The sequence below is a fragment of the Xyrauchen texanus genome, chromosome 47 (assembly GCF_025860055.1).
Source record: "Xyrauchen texanus isolate HMW12.3.18 chromosome 47, RBS_HiC_50CHRs, whole genome shotgun sequence".
NCBI classification, from domain to species: Eukaryota; Metazoa; Chordata; class Actinopteri; order Cypriniformes; family Catostomidae; genus Xyrauchen; species Xyrauchen texanus.
This window is the reverse complement of record NC_068322.1, coordinates 25,995,278-26,018,578: the sequence shown is the minus strand read 5'-3', so window position 1 is coordinate 26,018,578 and position 23,301 is coordinate 25,995,278. Positions and strand designations below refer to the sequence as shown.

Here is a 23,301-nt window from a genome sequence, read left to right as displayed (position 1 = left end):
GGAGCGCGAACGTACGTGCCCCCCCTGGCGTCTCAATACGCGCCTGCTATCTAATGAGGATTTTGTTAAGTTTGTTTCTAATCAAATTGACTTTTTTCTTACTACCAACAGTACTCCAGGGATCTCAGCCTCCCTTCTTTGGGAGACTTTGAAAGCATACATTAGAGGTGAAATTATTTCATACAGCAGCTATGAGAATAAACAAAGGAAAAAAAAATTAAAGGAATTGAGGTTGCGAATCTCCCAGCTTGATAATATCTATGCTTCCTCCCCATCCCCTAACATATATAAGGATTGTCTCTCTCTTCAGGCTGAGTTTGATGTTCTTTCTACTAAAGAGGTTGAAGAGCTCTTATTTAAGACTAAATATTGTTATTATGAATCTGGGGATAAAGCGACCAAACTTTTGGCCCATCAGCTTCGACAGGCTTCCTCCTCTCAGCAGATTTCACAAATTAATACTCCTTCTGGCGTCACTACCCATCCTAAAAAAATTAATGATCAGTTTAAATGGTTTTACTCTTCTTTATATACTTCTGAGGTTGGGTCTGATCTGTCTGCCCTGGATAGTTTTTTTGACTCCCTGGAGTTGGTTAAGGTAGATACTGATATTGCTGATCAGTTAGAGGGGCCAATCACCATAGATCACCTTAAACGGGCAACATTTTCTATGCAGTCTGGAAAATGTCCATGCCCGGATGGTTTTCCGACAGAGTTTTACAAGACCTTTTTTGACAAATTAGCACCAGTTTTGATAGAAATGTTCAATGAATCTCTTACTCTTTCTAAATTACCTCAGACTCTAAATCAGGCCTCCATATCATTACTCTTAAAAAAGAATAAGGACCCTCTGTCCTGCTCAAGTTATCGTCCAATTAGTCTTTTATCTGTAGATGTAAAACTTCTGTCCAAATTATTCGCTATGTGACTGGAAACTGTTTTGCCTTTAATAATCTCTCCTGATCAGACAGGTTTTGTCCAGAACAGACATGGGTTCTTTAATCTCAGATGACTTCTCAATGTTGTCTATAATCCTTCTACGTCAATGGGGCCGGAAGCCGTAATCTCATTAGACGCGGAGAAGGCTTTTGACAGAGTGGAGTGGAACTACCTTTTCTACGCTTTGGAGAAATTTGGTTTTGGCCAGGAGTTCATTTCTTGGATTAAGTTGCTATATTCATCCCCTGTGGCTTCAGTCAGAACTAATGACACCCATTCAGAGTATTTCCCTTTGCACCGCTCCACTCGTCAGGGCTGTCCTCTGAGTCCTCTTTTATTTGCTGTTGCTATTGAACCTCTGGCTATTGCGCTTCGTTTAGAGCCACGCATCACTGGAATTACAAGATATGGTCTTGAACAGAAGGTCTCCCTCTATGCTGATGATTTATTACTATATGTGTCTAATCTCTCTATCTCAGTTCCAGCTGCTCTTGACATCCTTAGTTCATTTGGTCAGATTTCAGGCTATAAACTAAATTTGGACAAGAGTGAGCTGTTTCCTTTAAATCAAGGTGCCCATAATACTGCTCAGGGTTTCCCATTCAAAATTGTTCCATTTGGTTTTAAATACCTTGGTATCCGGATTTGTGACCGATTTGAAGATTTGTTTGATTATAATTTTGCCCCCTTGTTAGATCAAATACGGATGGACTTTCAACGGTGGTCACTGTTGCCTCTTTCCCTTGTGGCCAGGGTCAATTTGTTTAAGATGAATATCCTTCCCAAATTGTCTTATCTCTTCCAGTGTATACCCATCTTTCTCCCTCAGTCTTTTTTTCACAAATTAGACAAATCAATCACTGAGTTTATCTGGAACAGGAAGGTCCCTCGTTTGCGAAAGGAGCTGCTGCAGAGACCTAAGACCCTTGGGGGCTTGGCCCTTCCTAACTTGAGGTTTTATTACTGGGCTTCCATCCTTAGAGTAATTCAGCTTTGGATTTCTCTGGAGGGGGCACCAGTTTCTCCTACATGGCTGAGTATGGAGATGTTTTCTGTTAAACCTGCTTTGTTGACTGCTCTAATTCACGCTCCTCTTAGCTTTTCTCCCTCCCTTTTTTGCAATAATATCTTAGTTAAATCCACTTTTAAAATTTGGAAGCAATTTCGACGCTATTTTGGTCTACAGACCTTCTCTTTCCTAGCACCTTTATCAGCTAACCCTGTTTTTCACCCTTCCTTAATTGATGGGGCTTTTTCTTTGTGGTCTGACTATGGCATCAAGGCATTTAGGGACTTGTATATTGCTGGTACATTTGCATCCTTCCAGCAACTCTCCGAGAAATTCCATTTGCCTAGGCAGCAGGTTTTTAAATATCTTCAAGTTCGAAGTTTCATTCGCAATCTTAGCCCTAACTTCCCAAATCTCCCAGAGGCCTCTCTAATTGACTCCTTTTTAACCCCATTGCCTACCATTAAGGGTGCTATTTCATGTTAATACAATCTTATCTATTCTTTGCAGCTTACCCCGCAGCATAAAATTAAAATCCAATGGGAGGAGGATCTAGGGGAGGGGATCTCGGAGGAGCTGTGGGATGCCATTTTGCGTCGGGTTCACTCCTCTTCAATTTGTGCTAGACATGGTCTGACCCAGTGCAAAATTCTACATCGTACCCATCTCACTCGAGTTAGGCTTTCCAAAATCTATAATGATGTCGATCCCATGTGCATTAAATGTCATCAGGCTCCAGCTACCCATGCCCATATGTTTTGGTCTTGCCCTTCACTACATCATTTTTGGACGCAGATATTTAATTCTATTTCTGTTTGTACGGGGGTTCATTTTGATCCAACAGCATGTACCGCTTTGTTTGGGGTTTTACCTCCTACTTTGCAGCTTCCTAAATATAAAGCTGACTTTGTAGCCTTTATCTCCTTATTGGCTAGACGTTTGATTTTATTGAGGTGGAAATCTCCTGCGCCACCTTCTCACTCGTCTTGGATCAGGGACATCCTTCAGTTCGTGAAGTTGGAGAAAGTTAGGTGCTCGATACATGGTTCTCTTACAAAGTTTAATAAAACTTGGGGTCCATTCTTTGCACATGTTGAGGGATTGATTTTTACGGCTATTCCAGAGTAGCCACCCTGATTGTCTTCTAATTGTGAGTTCTTTTTTGTGTGAATTTGTAGCATGCTGGGATGTTTTTTATTTATCTCTTTGTAAGTGAACATATTGGGCTTTTATTTAGTAGTGGGTGACCTTTTTTTATTATTTTTATTTTTTATTGTTTTTAATTTTTTTGTGTTTTTGTTTGGTTCTGTTTATTTTTTTATTTTTTTTATTTTCTTGTTAGTTGTATTTGACACTGCTTTGACTCCCGAATTGTTACCTCTTTATTTTGTTATGTCACTGAAAAAATCAATAAACAAATGTTTAAAAAAAAAAAAAAAAAAACATTTGTCTGTGATGCAATTTAGCTATTCGCAGTCAGAGAGAGAGAGAGAGAGAGAGATCTCGCGCACAGTGAGCAGAACACAGCCCTGCTAAATGAGTGACAGAACTAAACATTCAAACGTAGCCTGGTTTAGATCTGTGATATTAGTCTGATTTTATTTTAGATTTCGCCTTCCAAAGATTATAAAAAGAATATTTATACATAAGCCGCATTCTGTCTAGCACAACTTCCTTCCCTTCACAGCGGTACACTGACATTTCTCCCTAAAACTCAAACTTAACATCAGAATCAGCACGATCGGTGATTGTTGTAAAATGCAGTGTAGCTACTGTTGCTAAATTGCGGGACGCGTTTAATAATAAAAAGAGCGCAAGAGATACCGTTCCCAAGCCGGCGCGAAACTCCGAAACACACCGCAACGAGACAAGCAAAGTATAGGCTATTTTGGGTTTCATGTGCGCGTCTAAACAATCAACTATGCACAAAAATATGTCTAAACGACAGGCTTGGAGAATTCACTTAAACACAGTTTATGTCTTAAATGGACGTAGTTATGGAAATAGTTGGGAGAAAATATGCTGCATCAGGAGTCTATTAGATCTGCACTCGGTCTTAAAGGGGAAGCTGTCTAATGAACATGCTGACGATTGAGCCATTACTGCGAATCAAACAACAAAAGGCAAAGAGAAAATCACTTACAGCTCTTGAATGAATAACTTCTGCATTAATAAGCATTAATCTATCTATGATAAACTATGCAGTGTTATTTTACAATTGATTACTAGATTATTAGATTTCTTTTTAGACCACACCTGAACAGTAATGTTAGTAGACCTTCCTGAAATTAAATCACTGTGCCTATATAACGTTTATCTTTGTTTAATATATATATATATATATATATATATATATATATATATATATATATATTATAACAAAAAGAACCGTTAAGAATACAGTTGAAGTACTGGATCGATAAGCAGTATCGGTAAGATAGTAATACCATTAAAACCTTAACGATACCCATCCCTAGTTATGCCTGTGCTTCTCTTGGATGCTCTGAATATTGGATTACGTGTCTGGATTGCCCCTTAATAAAAGCTGCATTTGGATCTCAACCTTCGTGTCTCGGAGCAGTTCAGTAACACCTGCTTTGTTTATTTAATATATTTGTTATACATTATTTATACAATATGTTTTTACATTATACATTTTTAATTTAAGTCTACAAGTGCAGATTGGTCAAGTGTTCAATAAATGTATTTGTTGAGAAATTTTGTCTATCTTAAGTAATTATTTGTGTTACATTTTATCTTTCAAATAAAAGGTTCAAATAAGAGGTTAAAAACAAGCACATATCGGCCAAAATAAATCGGCTGCATTAATCGGCCATTAGCCGACCCGGATTTCAAAAGATCGGCATCGGCCTGAAAAAACCAATATCGGTCGACCTCTAGTTATAGATGATCGTATTGATCTTTTCATCTCCACAAATACTTCTCCAGAGGTTTCAGCTAAGACAATTTGGGAGACTTGTAAGGCTTATTTAAGAGGAGAAATTATTTCATATGTGGCTTACAAGAGAAAAGTGTTGAATGAAAGGAGGGCTAATTTATCTAGTACTTTGGCAGACCTTCAATCCATCTGTGCTAGCTCGACACAAGCAGACCACTTCGCTAAGTTTCTCACAACAAAAGCGGAGTTTGATCTGCTAGCCACGAATGAAGCAAGTGAAACGCTGCATAAGACCCGTTGTAATTATTATGAATTCAGTGATAAATCGAGTAAATTACTTGCTCACCAGTTGCGGCAGTCTGCTGCCTCACACCTTATTACTCAAACTTCCACTGCCACTGGGTCTTCAGTTAATCCTCTGTCTATTAATGATCAATTCAGAGATTTTTACATCTCTTTATACACCTCTGAGTGCATTACTGAAGAGGCTCAATTTGAAAAAATGTTCAGCTCTCTAAATTTGCCTTGCATTGATTCTGATATCTCCTCTAATTTAATGGCTCCTCTCATGCTGGATGAAATTAAGGCTGCTCTTAGTCTGATGCAGAATGGTAAATCTCCAGGGCCTGATGGCTTTCTGGTAGAATTTAAGACATTTTCTGATAAATTATCACCTCTTTTGCTAAACATGTTTAATGAGTCTTACAGTTCAGGTATCCTTCCTCAATCTCCGCACCAGGCTACTATTTCCCTTATTCTCAAGAAAGGTAAAGATCCTTCTCGTTGCAGTGATTATCGCCCCATTTTCTTACTCTGTACAGATGTGAAATTATTGGCAAAGATTCTTGCGAGACATTTGGAGTCAGTTCTCCCAACCATAATTTCACCAGACCAGACAGGGTTTATTAAAAACAGACACTCTTGTCTCAATATTAGACGCCTCTTGAATATCCTCTATGCTTCTTCTTCAAATGAAGTCCCAGAATTAGTTATTTCCATGGATGCTGAGAATGCTTTTGATAGAGTCGAGTGGGGGGTATTTGTTTTTCACACTGAGGAGATTTGGTTTTCCCGACCAGTTTATAGCTTGGATAAGGCTTTTATACACGTCCCCAATGGCCTGTGTACGAACAAATAATAACTATTCTAAGTATTTCTCCCTTGGTCGTGGGACTAGACAGGGCTGCCCACTCTTCCCGCTGTTATTTGCATTAGCCATTGAGCCTTTGGCGGTTGCTCTCAGATGCAGTGCGATGGCTGGCATACAAAGGGGAGGGCAGGAGCATAAATTGTCTTTATACGCTGATGATCTTTTGTTATATGTGTCGGACCCTCACACCTCCATTCCCTTGGTGCTGGACCTCCTGGCAGAGTTTGGGCTAATTTCGGGCTACAAGTTAAATTTGAGTAAGACTGAATTAATGCCCATCAATAAAGTAGCCTTGGAATACCCATTAGCATCTCTGCCTTTCAGATCTGCTTTACAGAGTCTTAGGTATTTAGGCATAAATGTGACAAAACGTTTTTCAGACTTATTTGACCACAACTTTATACCATTTGCTCAATCGTCTTGCACAGGATTTTAGTCGTTGGTCTCTCCTTCCTCTGTCCCTAGTTGGTAGGGTTAACTGTATTAAGATGCGCGTGCTCCCCAAATGTTTATATTTTTTTCAATGTATTCCTATTTTTATTCTAAAGTCCTTCTTTGTTACACTTCAAAGCTCTATTTTGAATTTTCTTTGGAATAAAAAGACTCCGAGGATCCGAAAAGACACTTCGCAGAAGACAAAAAAATTGGGTGGTCTGGATCTTCCTAATTTTCTAATATATTATTGGGCAGCAAATATACGCTCTAATTTATATTGGTTTCATTCAAGCAACTTAGTTGATCCCCCACCCTGGTTGCACATTGAGAACATTTCGTGTAAGTCCTCCTCCCTGGCTTCCCTTTTATGTCTCCCACATACATGGTCTCTGATTAAATATTCAAATAACATAATTGTAAAAAACAATCTTAAAATCTGGACCCAATTTTTATGGCATTTTGGTCTTCATATCACCCCTTTGATATCCCCATTACACTCTAACCCTCTATTCCACCCTTCCATTTTGTACAGTGCTTATGCCTCTTAGAGGGATCTTTGATTGGTTTCTATTGCTGACCTCTTTTGATCTGTTGTCCTCTAAGTTTAATATTCCTAGAAGCCATTTTTTCAGATATCTACAAATGCGAGACTTTGTGCATAAAGAAATGACTAACTTTCCTAATGTGACTCTCTCTTCATAGTTGGACTCCATTCTGTGTGTTGATCCTTGTGTTAAAGGGTACATTTCTAAATTAGTCAATATAATTGTTAATTTGCAATTTTCATCTTTTGACAACCTACGCATCATTTGGAGTTCGTTTCAATCGCCCCAAGACATTTGTATTGAAATTAATGTCAATTAGGGTGTATTCCTCCTCCCTCTGCGCACGTCACAGGCTCATACAGTGCAAGGTGGTTCATAGAGCACACTGGTCTAAGAGCAGGTTAGCTCGTATAAACCCTTCTATTGACCCTGAGTGTGACAGGTGTCATTCTGGTTCAGCTACTCTAATCCATATGTTTTGGACCTGCCCTGCCCTGTCTACCTTTTGGAAGCTAACTTTTGTCTCGTTGTCAGCCATTATGCTGACCATTAAAATAAAGAATAAATACAAATAAAATAAATAGATAAATAACCATCAATACTGTATGTTTAGTGTCAGTCAAATTCTGACCATTAAAATAAAGAATAAATACAAATAAAATAAATAGCTAAATAAATATCAATACTGTATGTTTAGTATCAGTCAAATGCTGACCATTAAAATAAAGAATAAGTACAAATAAAATAAATAGCTAAATAAATATCAATACTGTATGTTTAGTATCAGTCAAATGCTGACCATTAAAATAAAGAATAAGTACAAATAAAATAAATAGCTAAATAAGCATCAATACTGTATGTTTAGTATCAGTCAAATGCTGACCATTAAAATAAAGAATAAATACAAATAAAATAAATAGCTAAATAAACATCAATACTGTATGTTTAGTATCAGTCAAATGCTGACCATTAAAATAAAGAATAAATACAAATAAAATAAATAGCTAAATAAACATCAATACTGTATGTTTAGTGTCAGTCAAATTCTGACCATTAAAATAAAGAATAAATACAAATAAAATAAATAGCTAAATAAACATCAATACTGTATGTTTAGTATCAGTCAAATGCTGACCATTAAAATAAAGAATAAATACAAATAAAATAAATAGCTAAATAAACATCAATACTGTAATGTTTAGTATCAGTAAAATGCTGACCATTAAAATAAAGAATAAATACAATTAAAATAAATAGATAAATAAACATCAGTACTGTATGTTTAGTATCAGTCAAATGCTGACCATTATAATAAACAATAAACGATTGTTTCGTAATATACCATTTTTGTTTCATTAGACCATCGAATTTTGTTTCTCATGGTTTGAGAGCCCTTCAGGTGCCTTTTGCAAACTCCACGCAGGCTGTCATGTGTCTTTTACTGAGGAGTGGCTACCGTCTGGCCACTCTACCATACAGGCCTGATTGGTGTTGTGCTGCAGAGATGGTTATTCTTCTGGAAGGTTCTCCTCTCTCCACAGAGAAACACTGGAGCTCTGTCAGAGTGACCATCGGGTTCTTGGTCACCTCCCTGACTAAGGCCCTTTTCCCCCGATTGCGCAGTTTGGCCGGGCGGCCAGCTCTAGGAAGAGTCCTGGTGGTTCCAAACATCTTCCATTTATGGAAGATGGAGGCCACTGTGCTCATTGGGACCTTCAATGCTGCAGACATTTCTCTGTAACCTTCCCCAGATCTGTGCCTCGATTCAATCCTGTCTCGGAGGTCTACAGACAATCCTTGGACTTCATTGCATGTCAGAGCACAAACCAAGCCCTGTTAACTGTGGGACCTTTATATAGACAGGTGTGTGCCTTTCCAAATCATGTCCAATCAACTGAATTTACCACAGGTGGACTCCAATCAAGTTTTAGAAAGATCTCAAGGATGATCAGTGGAAACCATTTTGAGCTTCATGGCAAAGGGTGTGAATACTTATGTACATGTGATTTTTTTATTTTTTTTTTTATTTTTAATACATTTGCAAAGATTTCAAACAGACTTCTTTCACGTTGTCATTATGGGGTATTGTTTGTAGAATTTTGAGGAAAATAATTTAATCAATTTTGGAATAGGACTGTAACAACAAAATGTGGAAAAAGTGAAGCGCTGTGAATACTTCCAGGATACACTGTATATTAGATATATTGAAAAGTGAAAATGATGGGGTCATTGTTTATTAACTTTCCAATATATATTTCACAAACTAGTTAGCAACTTACTGAGAAGACACCGCTTGGCTTTGTCTGCAGAGCCACCATCAGTTCAGAGTCAAAGTCGAAGCCTGCTCTGCTGGACAAACAACGTTTTGACACCAATTCTAAAGCATTGTTTTCTGCGTTATATGTTTGGAAAAAATTAATTTAGTAGTGTGGTGATGATGTGACTTTTACACCTCGGTATGTAGATATTTTTCAATAATTCAAAGATCAGAGTCCACTTATTCCGCCATCACATTTAGGGCCGTATGATTTCCGTGATGTGGCAAACACGGATGGAATTACTGAATTCAGTCATAAAGTTGCATTAGCTATAAAATGTGAAATGTCATGGAATTTGACATATTTGGAACAAATATAAATGATTGAATGCACAACTAATTAAAATCTCAACATGTCCAAGTGTGATTATTAAACTGCAACAGGCTGTGCAATTAAATAAATATATAATCTGCATGTGCTGTTTGCTTCAAAATTGAATGTTTGAAGCCGGCTGCTCGTATGCTGAAAACACCTCATGAGCATCTGTGTGTAGTAGTTGACAGTAAGAAGAGCACACTGAAATGTGCAGCAGATACAAACTATACATTTATTTAAATTAAATCATAGCTTTTTGGACTTTAATAATCACACTGGACCATGTAGCTAACTGCTTATCTGGAAGTGTGAAACTGCCATCTCATTTTAATGAAGGCATGAAATGGGGAAAAAGATGATGTTTAATGTAGTTAAATAATAAAAATGTATTAAAGCAATATCTGTGATGTGCTGTTGTGCAGCACATCATTTGACAAAAATATCTCCAGTATTTCATATTATGCTGTATTTTGTAGAAAATGAATTAATTTGATGAAAAAAATGCAATGTTATGTTAAAAAGTTGTATTAATTAAAATAATTATATTTTCAGTTGATTCCAGTATTAAATAAATTTGATTAGGCACCATTTTGATGATGAATGTTTTTAATTATTAACCAATTTTATTGATTCCATTCAACAAATTAAATAAACATAACTGAAAATGCAGAATAAAATTTTATGAAATTAAACCCTTCCCCCCTTTATCCCCTATATTAATGACCGCCCATCGACTAAAATGCAGAGTATGGGGCAAAATGAAATTTGAGTGCCCATTATGTCACACAAAAAACTCTGAACCCTCAACCAAAATTCTTGGATCTTAACACACCGTCAAAAAGCATTGGTTTTGTCCCCATCTTCTGATTGGCATCTCCAGCAGGTGGGTGTTAAGACCAAGCCTATACAATCTAGAGGAGGTCCAATAGAATCAATGTAAAATCTTGAATTGCATAAGGCGCACCCTTACTCTAGATGTAGACTTCATGTTTTGAAGAATCCAAGCCCACATTCCCTCCTTCATTACCAAGTTTAAATCCAGACTCTGAATTAGGAGGGAGTAATACATTGATGCCTCATGACCTTTCCCAAAAGCAGTAATCACCACACCCAGGGTATCTGCTGCTTTGGGGGGGGGGGTGTATATGCTACTCCTAAAAATAATACAGTGCAGGTGGTGCAGCTGTAAATACCTAAAGAACTGAGACCTGACAATTCCAAAATGTTGAACCATATTTTCAAAGGATCTCAACACTCCACTTTCATATAGGTCACCGAGCATATTAACCTCCCTCACAATCCACTCCCTCCAGCAGAAAAGGGACTTATTAACATGTAATTTTGGGTTCAGCCATATGCTCGAGACTACATTTTAATACATTTCTGAATTAAACACTTTTGTCCATACTGAGTGCAAATGTGAAATAACGGGGTGTAACTTCTCTGGTTAGTCTCTGGATAGAAAGGCTTTGCAATGGTGAAATAGGGGCAAGAACTTCTTGTTCAATACAAAACCAGGGAGGGTCTCTCTCAGGTGGGAGCAACCAATGATGGCTGGCTGAAAAGCTTTTACTGGGCAGTACGCTGTCAGAGACAAAGCTTTGGTTTATCCTGAGAATTTAGAAAAGGGATTCATAATTCTGTGGAGGCAAGGCATAGATCTAGTGGGGTCGGAGACAAATAATTAAATCTTATCTGTGTAAAGCAAAAGCTTATGCCCCATACCACCTACCACCTCCCCTGGAAAATTATGCTCCTTTCTTATCGCTGTTGTAAATGGTTCCAGGGCAAGACAGAACAACCAAGGGGAATGAGGGCAACCCTGCCGGTGCCCCCTATGCAGAGTAAAATAATCTGAAATTAATCCATTAGTTTGAACCGCTGTTACTGGGTGTCTATAAAGTAACTTAATCCACCCAATAAAATATTCTCAAACCTGTACATTTCCAAAATCTTAAAAAGATAATCCCATTCTACCATATCAAACGCTTTTTCGGCATCAAGTGGTATGGCAGCGACCGGAGTCTGATCACTCGCCACATGACTTTAATGTTTCGCCTAATGTTATCAGAAGAGTTACAGACCAGAATAAACCCCACCTGATCTATATGTAGAAAATATGTCTTAAATTTGCATAATTGGTTAGCCAAAAGTTTTGACAATATTTGAATGTCTAGCTGGATCAGAGAAATTGGACGACAACTCTTACACTCGCTTAGATCTTTGTCCTTTTTACAAATCAGACTGTTCTGGGCTTGCATCATGGTTGGTGGAAGCTTTCCATTCTTTAATGATTCTGTATAAATTTCTAGCAAAAGTGTCTGTTCTGTAGCATAAGATCTAAAAAAAAAAATCAGCGGCAAAGCCATCTGGCCCCAGAGCCTATAGGCAAGGCCTTAATTACCTCGCCAAGCTCCTCCAAGGTTATCAAGAGAATTATTTTGCTCAGTCATCAGTTTAGGAAGTTCTAATGGTTCCACAAAGTTTCTAATATCCTCATAAGTAAAAGAAGATGTGGAATTATAGAGATCAAGATAGAATTATTTAAAAGCATTATTAATATCAATTGCCAAGGTAAATATTTCAACACCAGCAGATTTCACTGAGGCAATGGTCGAAAAAGACTCTGTTTTATATATCTAGCCAGAAGATTTCCTGCCTGGTCTCTCGACTCAAATTATGACTTTCTTGACTTGAATAGCACCACCTTCCTCGAAAAAATAGTGTTACATCTGTATTTCAATCGGGTCAATTCTCTGAGGACATCAGATGACATTCTGTGCTTCAGATCTCCCTTGGCACTTTTAATATTCCTTTCCAATTCCACAAGATTTTGTGCGTTTTTTGGTGAATGCGGCATACTTTATGATCCGGTCCCTAAGAACCACCTTAAGTACCTCCCTATTCATGCCCACAGGGACTTTTTCTTTTTCCAAAAGAATATTTTTTTTATATATTTTTTTTCTGCGGTTATGAGGCCATATGCCAGAAGGTGCTTTTGTGCCATGTTTAGTTCCCTTACAAAATCTGATACCCCCAGAATAATTAAAATAGGAACAGGGTCTATCTAAACCTTCAACATCTTTGACAAAAATGTGAGAATATCTGACCAATAGTCTTGTATTTTGGGACAGAGAGCATAACTGTGAATTAAATTACCTTCCTCTGAGTTGCATTTCTCACACAAAGGAGAGACATCTGGAAATATTGTATGTAGTTTTTCCTTAGAGTAATGATGAAAAGATGAAAAAGTACCATCTATTTACAGATTCCCTATATTACATATCCCCAGTTCTTTCCAAATGTTAAATGTCCCATTTAAACTGGATGGAGGAAATGAGGGATTTGCAAATATAGGCAGCAAGAAGGAGATCTTTCTGAGTTAAATTTTTTTTAATATCGGTTTCCAAATCCTTATTGTGCTATGTATTATAGGGTTGAAGTTATAGCTTGCTTTGCTAATAAGGGCTGATAACCACTGCACCAATGGAGTATGACAGGCAATCTTCACGTTCCATCTGCAGTCCGCTAGGAAGTAAAGCTGTATCATCTAACCAAAATTTAATGGAACACATGACTGTAGCCCAATAATAATGTATACAATTTGGCAGTGCAAGTCCCCCATGTAAACCACTTGCAGAGGTGTTCCTTCTTTATTCTATAAGATGTATAATTCCTAGTTATTGAGCCTAGCCTTTTTGTTGTTGTTGTTGTTGTTGTTGTTTTTTAAAGGCTTTGGGGAGGAATATTTGCATATATTGGAGACGATAAAGCAATTGTTGAATGAAAACCATCTTAATTGTATTTACCCTGCCCAATAATGAAATTGGGAGCGTCCTCCAGAACTGAATTCTCCACTTGAATGTTATCTTTAAGCTTGTCAATAAGGGGGAGAAAATTAGCTTTGAATAAAGAGCTGTATTTTCGGAATTATGATTGCCAGATAAGTACATTTTTCTAATGTCACTTTAAAGGGAAGTGATTTCAGCCAATTATAATTTTCCAATCTTATAGGCATCGCTTCGCTCATACCACAATTAACCCTATATCCAGAAAAGGCCACATTAATCAGTTACAGTTAGAATTGCTGTGATGGTAGTCTGAGGTTGGGGCACATATATAACAAGATGTCATCCGCATACAGGGAAATCTTATTAGCCTTATATTCCATGATGTATCCATGTATATCAGGATGACAAAGAATCACCTCTGCAAGTGGTTCCAATATTAAAGCAAAGAATAAGGGGCCAAGTACTCACCCCTGCCTAGTAACTTGTAAAGCAGAAATTGGGGAAACATCATTTTATTTGTGAGTATATTTGCAGTTGGATTGCTATACAATAGCCTGATCCATGAAATAAATTCATTGCCCATCTAAAACTTTTCCAGGACTGCGTAGAAGTACGTCCATTCAACTTTGTCAAACGGATTGACAGACAGGAAGGACATACTATCATTACATTCGGACCGAATGTAATGATTGGCGATAGTTTTTTTTTTTTAGTTCTGTCCCTTCCACAGAAGATATATATATTTAAGCAATATCACACGAGCAAGAGTGCGATATGGCCCTACATCAGCACTGCTGTGATTCGGCCGTAGGTAATTACAGCAGTGCTGATGTAGGGCCATATAGCACGATTGCGAGTGTGATATTGTACATTTAAAAAAATAAATGGGAAAAACCGAGTACAGTGATAAAAACGGATTTGTACATGGCACTATTTTCTTACGCAACGAATCAGAATCTGCCGTTGCTGGTAAATGATGCGTCCAAGCCTCCATTAGTAATTCAAAAAGTTCAGTTCAGAAATGGCATCACGGCATGTGCTGTTTCTAACAAGTTATTGGATAAACAAGGATAGACGTGTGTGTGTGTGTGTGTGTGTGTGTGTGTGTGTGTGTGTGTGTGTGTGTGTGTGTGTGTGTGTGTGTGTGTGTGTGTGTGTGTGTGTGTGTGTGTGTGTGTGTGTGTGTGTGTGTGTGTGTGAGAGCGCGAGCGTGTGCAATCAACTGTTGCCACACCCAATCAGAGATGCTGTCAGGTTTTTCAGTGGAAAACAGACGTCCAAGTGGGGGTATTCCTCTCTATTTTGCAGTAGCCGATGTGCAAGACTCATTCCCTATAGAAACAGCGATGTCCTCCGCCATTTTATACAGTATGTATCAATGTGGAAACTCAGATAAAAGGTAAGCACGAGTTCTGTAATAAATCAGTCTGTTGTGTCTCTCAGCATGAGCCTTGATTCTGAAGTTGTCTGTTTAAAGCTATTTCCTAGATTTGGTAATGTATTAGTAATACAAGCGATGTCACCAACTGGCTCATTTTACACACAAAAAATATATTTTGCCACCACCTGCTGGCTAACATATGTAATTTCAAAAATAAATCCAGTAACTCCTAACAGATATACTTTAGTTTAGAACAGCATGAACACTGAGTTCAACACTGAGATACACACAGTGTATCGTCTGAGTGCTGATGCTGTCACACCATCAGTGCTCATGGAACGTCTCTCGTCCAATCAGATTTGAGGACCGGAACTAACTGTGCTATATATATATGGCCACAAGTGTCATTAATAACAAGGGTTTCTGAATCTTACATACTGCACCTTTAAGATTTTTAGGGTGTAATTTTAGGCCTCCTCCTTTAAACAATGCAAGTGAATGTACTTGGTCCAAAATACATATTTAGGGTGCATCAAAATAATCCACACAAATCTAGTTGACAAATAAAGTTCTTCTGAACCCAAACAATTGATAATTTTTTTATAAACAATACAATACTTATATACTTTTTAACAAAAAATGTTTGCTTCCGTAAATCTGTGTGATGCGCGCTCATGACAGGGATGACGTAAGCATTTTGGTAAGGTCACGCGGGGAGGAGGAGGCGGAGGCGGCAGCGGCGGTGACTGGAAGCACGTCATTTACAAGAGAAGGAGTGCTGTACAAAAGATTAATTGTCTTTGCTGTAGATTTGTATAAGTTTATTGTTCAAAATGGTCGTTTGGTGTGTGTATCCTGAATGCTTAAACCTTCAGAAACCCCAAAGAAAATGCCCACCGGGAAAAATATTAACTTTTCATCGATTGCCTATACGTGATCATGAACGATTGAATCTCTGGCTTATTGCGCTGAACCTGGTTATCAGTACACCCCAGCATTCTCTCAAATATTGGCGGTGTGCAGTGAACATTTTATCCCCGAGGATTTCAGACCATCGAAAGAAACAAGTTTCTTCCAGTTTGTTCGTGGCAAACTGAAAACACCTCTAAAATGCTGGGGCTCAGTAATGGTGGAAAACCATTATGTTCGGTAATGCAGCTAGGACTAGGAGTGTTCTCACTGGCTGCCTCACTAATTGTTTCCAACGGTGGATTTGCTATGGTCCAATCATGGCAACACAGGCTCTCTGCCTCTGTTGGCATTGGTTGGCATTTACTACATGTGTACCACCATGAACATAGATCTCTGCCTCCCCAAGACTTGTGATTGCACCGCTGCTGCAGCCCCCTCCATCTCCCTCAGTTCCTCAGTGTATTCGGCTCAAATAGGTAGGGTTGGGCAAAAAACTCCATCTGCTCTTTTCTTCTAAAATCAAAATCCTGCGACATTGTGTTTGAAATTGTTTTGGACTGTTTTGGTTCGTGAACGCTGCTTGGTCTGTGGTCTGTGCAAGTTTCTCTTGTAAACAATGACACGCTTCCTGCCTCCTCCACGCTTGACCTTACCAACAAGTTTACGTCATCCCTCTCATTGAGCGCACTTCACAGAGACGTACGGAAGCGAACATTTGTAGTTAAAAGGTATATTAGTATTGATTTCTTTCTAAAAATAATCAATCATTTGGGTTCAGAAGAACTTTATTTGTCGCCTGGAGTCAAGTGCATTAATTTGATTGCACCCTAAATATGAATTTTGGACTGTACATTCAATTGCATTGTTTAAAGGAGGAGGCCTGAAATGAAATACTAAAAATCTTAAATTCTGTTTTGATGAAGAAAGAAACTGGGATGGCCTGAGGGTGAGTAAATTATCAGCAAATTTTCATTTTTGGGTGAACTATTCCGTTAAGATAATAATAACTTCTTTCAATGTTTGTGTCAAAGTACCATCTTGTTTCACTTGTTTATACATTCGTATATAGGGGACTAAAGTTTTTGTATAACTCATTTCCAAATCCATCTGAACCCAGACATTTCCAATTTTTCAATGAGATATTATTTCTTAAAATTCTATAAATTTCAGTATTTAGGTCCTTCTGAGACTGTGTCGGTAGATTACATATGTCTAGAAATTCTTGCAAGATGCCCATTTGACAGAGATGTGTATAACTCCTCATAAAATTGTCTGAATCTATCATTTATATCTTCTTGATGTATGGGGAACACCTGTGTCCGATTTCATTTTGTGGATGGTCGCTTTCTATTTTGCGTAGCTGTCTAGCAAACAATGTGTTGCTTATATCTGAATTCAAAATATTTCTGCTTTGCAAACATAAATGCTTTGCTGATTTTCCTAGATAGTATTTGATTAAGCTTATACTTAAGTCATTTTGTTATTTTTTTTCTATAGAGGGTTGTTGACTTTTCTCAGTTTCCAATTTACTAATTTGCTTTTGTAATTCCAGTTGTTCAGCTTTATCCCATCTTTTCTGGGATGACTGGAAGGAAGTTATGCAACCCCTCACGTAGGCTTTAAAAGTTTCCCACAATAGTGTATGAGAAGTATCATCATTATCGTTATTTTCAAAAAATAATGTCATTTGCGATTACAGATATTCACAGAACTTTGGAGATTTGACCCCCAACTTCTTAATAATCCAATTTCTTTTTACTTTGGTTGGGTCACATTCTTTTATTGAAAACGAGACTGGACAATGATTGGAATGATCGGAGATGATAATGTTATGGTATTTCGCATCACGGATAAGCAGTAATATTTTCCAATCCAACAGGGAAATAATCAAACCTAGATTAGCCATTATGCACCCTAGAATTAAAGAAGTCTTCCCTCCCTAACAGATTTAGAATCCTCCACACATCAAAGAAGTTCATATATGTTTTCATGGGACCACTTGCATTAGTATATGCTACTTTATGGAAGAGGACTTATCTAAATATGGGTCTAACACCATATTAAAATCACCCCTGATGATTAAATTAGTATTTGAGGTATCTGGTATTAACCCTAAAACTCTTCTGAAAAACTCAGGATCATCTTCATTTGGCCCATATATATTCAGCAATGTCATTGAAGTGGAGTGCAATTCCCCCATTACCATAACATACCTCCTGTCCTTATCCACTATTGTAGATTGATGTATGAAAGGAACTCCCTTCCGAATCGGTTTGGCCAGGCCTCTAGCCTTCACTGAAAATGTGAAAATGAGAAAATGAAATATCTAGCTTATCCATCTTCACTTAATAATTTTTCTGAGGTCTTGGCTGATTTCTATTGATTTTCCCATGATGTCAAGCAAAGAGACACTGAGTTAGAAGGTAGGCCTTAAAATACATCTACAGGTACACTTCCAGCTCAGTACACCTCCTATCAGAAGATAATTGGCTAGTTGTCTAATGGATTGACATAATTTTCTGGAATTTTCCAAGCTGCTTAAAGGCACAGTTAACTTGGAGTATGTAAACTTCTGACCCACTGGAATTGTGATATAGTCAATTAAAAGTGAAACAATCTGTCTGTAAACAATTGTTGGAAAAATGATTTGTGTCATGCACAAAGTTGATGTCCTAAACGACTTGCCAAAACTATAGTTTGCTAATATTATTTGACCATCAGGGTAACACGTTAGTGATACTGGTAGAACTTCCGGTTGAGTGAATGCTGGCATCTTTTCTGCCACTGCTGTCTGGGATCTTTTCAATGTTTTTAGATGCTTCTGTTTTAGTGGCCTTATGTATGAGCGACTTCAGGAAATTTTGTTTTAGGCTTCTCTTTTATGGACTATTGACTTTTTAGTTTTTTAGAAATCTACGCTACACCTCACGTCTGACTGGATTACCTCAAAGGAAATTAACACCACTGTACTCACCAATGGTCTTTGCCAGGACTGCTACGTGTAGTCTTAAATAGACTGCTTGATTCCCTGTCCATCATCGACGTCCAGTGGGGCTGGAGTGCATGAACTTTGAATTTGAGTAGTGTTTGTGGATTCATAGAGGATTTCTGCCTTCTGTTGCCTATCTTGGCCTGTTGGAGTTTTTCTTTTGGCCCACGCCAGTTTCAGTGGAGAGCTCCTTGCTTGTTTGCAAGTTCATTCAATCATCTTTCTTCCGATATGGATTATTCTACTCTGAATTTACGGCGTTTGAATTCCTCGGGCACAGCCCGAAGAAGCAACGTGGAACCCCCCTCTACATCCCTTGGGCCCACCACCCATTGGAGGAACCGCAGGAGTCGGGTGCGCTGCCATATGGGCGGCAGTGATGGCCGTGGGCCTCGACGGACCAGACCCGGGCAGCAAAGGCTTGCTCTGGGGACGTGGAATGTCACCTCACTGGGGGGGAAGGATCCGGAACTAGTGAGGGAGGTGGAGCGTTACCAGTTGGATCTGGTGGGGCTTACATCGACGCACAGTTTTGGCTCTGGATCCGTACTCCTGGATAGGGGATGGACTCTATTCTTCTCTGGAGTTTCCCAGGGTGTGAGGCGACGGGCGGTGTGGGGATACTCACGAGTCCCCGGCTGAGCGCCACTACGTTGGAGTTTACCCGGTGGACGAGAGGGTCAGCCTCCCTACGACTCACGGGTTGTGGGGAAAACTCTGACTGTTGTCTGTGCATATGCACCGAACAGCAGTTCAGAGTATTCGGCCTTCTTGGAGACCCTGAATGGAGTCCTGAATAGGGCCCCAGTAGGGGACTCCATAGTGATGCTGGGTGACTTCAATGCACACGTGGGAAATGACAGGGACACCTGGAAAGGCGTGATTGGGAGGAACGGCCTCCCTGATCTGAACTCAAGTGGATGTTTGTTATTAGATTTCTGTGCTAGTCATGGATTATCTATAACAAACACCATGTTTGAACATAAGGAGGCTCATAAGTGTACGTGGTACCAGAGCACCCTAGGCCGAAGGTCGATGATCGATTTTGTAATCGTGTCGTCGGATCTGAGGCCATATGTTTTGGACACTCGGGTAAAGAGAGGGGCAGAGCTGTCAACCGATCACCATCTGGTGGTGAGTTGGGTCAGGGGGTGGGGAAAGACTCTGGACAGACCTGGGAAGCCCAAGCGAGTAGTGCGGGTGAACTGGGAACGTTTGGAGGAGGTCCCTGTCCGCGAGATCTTCAACTCACACCTCCGGCGGAGCTTTTCAGGCATCCCTGCGGAGGTTGGGGACATTGAACCGAGTGGGCAATGTTCAAAGCTTCCATTGCCGAGCCGCGGTGGAGAGCTGCGGCCTCAAGGTTTTAGGTTCCGCAAGGGGTGGTAACCCTCGAACACCGTGGTGGACACGGGTGGTCAGGAAGCCGTCCGACTGAAGAAAGAGGCCTTCCGGATTTGTTGTCCCGGAGGTCTCCGGAGGCAGTTGCAAGGTACCGACAGGCCCGAAGGGCTGCGGCCTCGGCCGTGTGGGAGGCAAAGCAGTGGGTGTGGGAAAGGTTCGAGAAGCCATGGAGAAGGACTTTCGGTCCGCACCAAAGTGCTTCTGGAAAACCGTCCGCCACCTTAGGAGGGGAAACGGGAACCATTCAAGCTGTATACAGCAAAGATGGGACGCTGTTGACCTCAACCGAGGAGGTTATTGGGCGTGGAAGGAACACTTTGAAGAACTCCTAAATCCCAACACGCCCTCTATGGTAGAGGCAGAGCCGGAGGATGATGGGGATCAGATTCTATTTCCCTGGGGAGGTCACTGAGGTAGTCAAACAACTCCGCGAGTGGCAAAGCCCCGGGATTGATGAGATCCGACCAGAAATGCTGAAAGCTCTGGATGTGGAGGGGTGTCATGGATGACACGCCTCTTCAACATTAGCGTGGAAATCTGGGACAGTGCCTAAGGAGTGGCAGAACGGGTGGTGGTTCCCTCTTCAAAAGGGGGATCAGAGAGTGTGTGCCAACTACAGGGGTATCACACTTCTCAGCCTCCCTGGTAAAGTTTACTCCAAGGTGCTGGAGAGGAGGGTTCGGCCGATTGTCGAACCTCAGATTGAAGAGGAACAATGCGGTTTTAGGTCCTGGCCGTGGAACGACGGACCAGATCTTTACTCTGCAAGGATCCTGGAGGGGGCCTGGGAGTATGCCCATCCGGTCTACATGTGTTTTGTGGATCTGGAGAAGGCGTATGACCGGGTCCCCGGGAGAGACTGTGGGAGGTGCTGCTGGAGATGCGGGGTGGGGGGTCCTTCTTAGGGCTGATCCAATCCCTGTACGTCCAAAGCGAGGGCTGTGTCCGGTCCTCGGCACAAAGTCGAGTTCATTCCATGTGGGGTTGGTCTCCGCCAAGGCTGCGCTTTGTCACCAATCCTGTTTGTGATATTCATGGACAGGATATCGAGGCGTAGTCGGGTGGGGAAGGTGTGCTGGTTCGGTGGGCTGGGGATCTCATCGCTGCTTTTTGCAGATGATGTTGTCTTCATGTCATCATCGGTCCGTGACCTTCAGCTCTCACTGGATCGCTTGGCAGTCGAGTGTGAAGCAGCTGGGATGAGGATTAGCACCTCTAAATCTGAGGCCATGGTTCTCAGCAGGAAACCGATGGAGTGCGTACTACAGGTAGGGAATGAGGTTTTGCCCCAAGTGAAGGAGTTCAAGTACCTCGGGGTCTTGTTCACGAGTGAGGGACAATGGGCGGGAGGTTGGCTGGAGAATCGGGGCAGCAGGGGCGGTATTGCACTCGCTCTATCGCACCGTTGTCACGAAAAGAGAGCTGAGCCGAAGGCAAAGCTCTCGATCTACCGGTCAATTTTTGTTCCTACCCTCACCTATGGTCATGAAGGTTGGGTCATGACTGAAAGAACTAGGTCGCGAGTACAAGCAGCCGAAATGGGCTTCCTCAGAAGGGTGGCGGGCTTCTCCCTTAGAGATAGGGTGAGGAGCTCAGTCATCCGTGAGGAGCTCGGAGTAGAGCAGCTGCTCCTTTGCGTTGAAAGGAGTCAGTTGAGGTGGTTTGGGCATCTGGTAAGGATGCCCCCTGGCCGCCTCCCTAGGGAGGTGTTTCAGGCACGTCCAGCTGGGAGGAGGCCTTGGGGAAGACCCAGGACTAGGTGGAGAGATTACATCTCCACACTGGCCTGGGAACGCCTCGGGGTCGCCCAGTCAGAGCTGGTTAATGTGGCTCGGGATAGGGAAGTTTGGGGCCCCCTGCTGGAGCAGCTGCCCCCGCGACCCGACTTCGGATAAGCGGTTGAAGATGGATGGATGGATGGATGAATTCCTCGGCCCGCCTGTCAGATGAAGATTATAATTATTGTGCTGCACTTGGAATTCTCACAATATGGGTCATACATTAGATTTTGTGGTATCTTATGGTCTTTCCAACTTAGAGGTCTTAGATATTGGCATTTCTGTCCATTATTTAATAATGCTTGAGTCTGTGTCTACTTTGTCCCTACTTTTTCCTCAGCCCTTATGTCACTCCTGGTCCATTCACTCATCTACTGCCATTTCACAAATGATGTCTTAGCTGGACTCAACACTGAGTCATTGGTTGAAGCTTTTAATAAACCTTGTCCTTTTGTACTTGATAATGTCGATCTGCTCAGGCCAAGGAGAGGTGTTTCACAGCCTTGGTTAAATTACATAATCCGCGCTCTCAGACAAGAATGCAGAAAAGCTGAGCGCAATTGGAAAAGAGACAAGCTTCAGGTCTCTTATGACATTTTAAAGGAGTGTTTAACTAATAATCAGAGAGCTGTAAAGGAAGCGAAAGCTACTTTTTTCTCTACATTAATCTCTGATAACGCAAATCGACCAAAAGTAGTGTTCAGAACAATTGATTCTGTTTTAAACCCTACTAGAAATTATTTCTGGATGCCACCCAAGAGACCTGTGAAACATTTCAGTTTCACTCTCAGATTAAACATCTTTACTCACAAAATTGAGCAGATTAAAGGTGTGATTGTACTTGCACAAAAAAGGGGGACCCCCCCCATAGCACGTGTGGAGGCTTCATGATGTCTCCGTGCCATCCACGCTCAACTCACCACATGCCCCACGAGAACGAACCACATTATGGAGACCACAAGGAGGTTACCTCATGTGTCTCTACCCTCCCTAGCAACCTGACCAATTTGATTGCTTAGAAGACCTGGCTGGAGTCACTCAACACACCCTGGGGATTCGAACTATTTAACTCTATGGGTGGTAGCCAGCGTCTTTACCACCAAGCCCCCTTATTTCATCAAGGTTAGACTATTGTAACTCATTGTACATTTGGTCTCCCCAAACTGCATTATCCGGCCGAAATTCAAGGTCAATTATAAAATTCTGATTTTTGTCTACAAGGCACTATCTGGTCTCATGCCCCAATTTATCAGTGACTTTCTACACCCTTACTCCCCCCACCAGAGCACTCGGGTCTTCTGATCAACTTTTATTGATGGTTCCTCATTGCCGCTATAGATCTAAGGGTGACCGTGCCTTTTCTGTGATAGGTCCTAATCTATGGAATAGTCTCCCTTTACATTTGAGGTCAGCTTCATCATTAGCTATTTTTAAAT

General features: G+C 40.5%; 1 protein-coding gene across 5 annotated transcripts in view; it reads left to right on the top strand.

Moving 5' to 3' along the window:
- The window catches only part of LOC127638713 (ubiquitin carboxyl-terminal hydrolase 15-like), an 86,110-nt gene that overhangs the window by 48,736 nt on the left and 14,073 nt on the right, over positions 1-23,301 (top strand). The window lies entirely within an intron of this gene.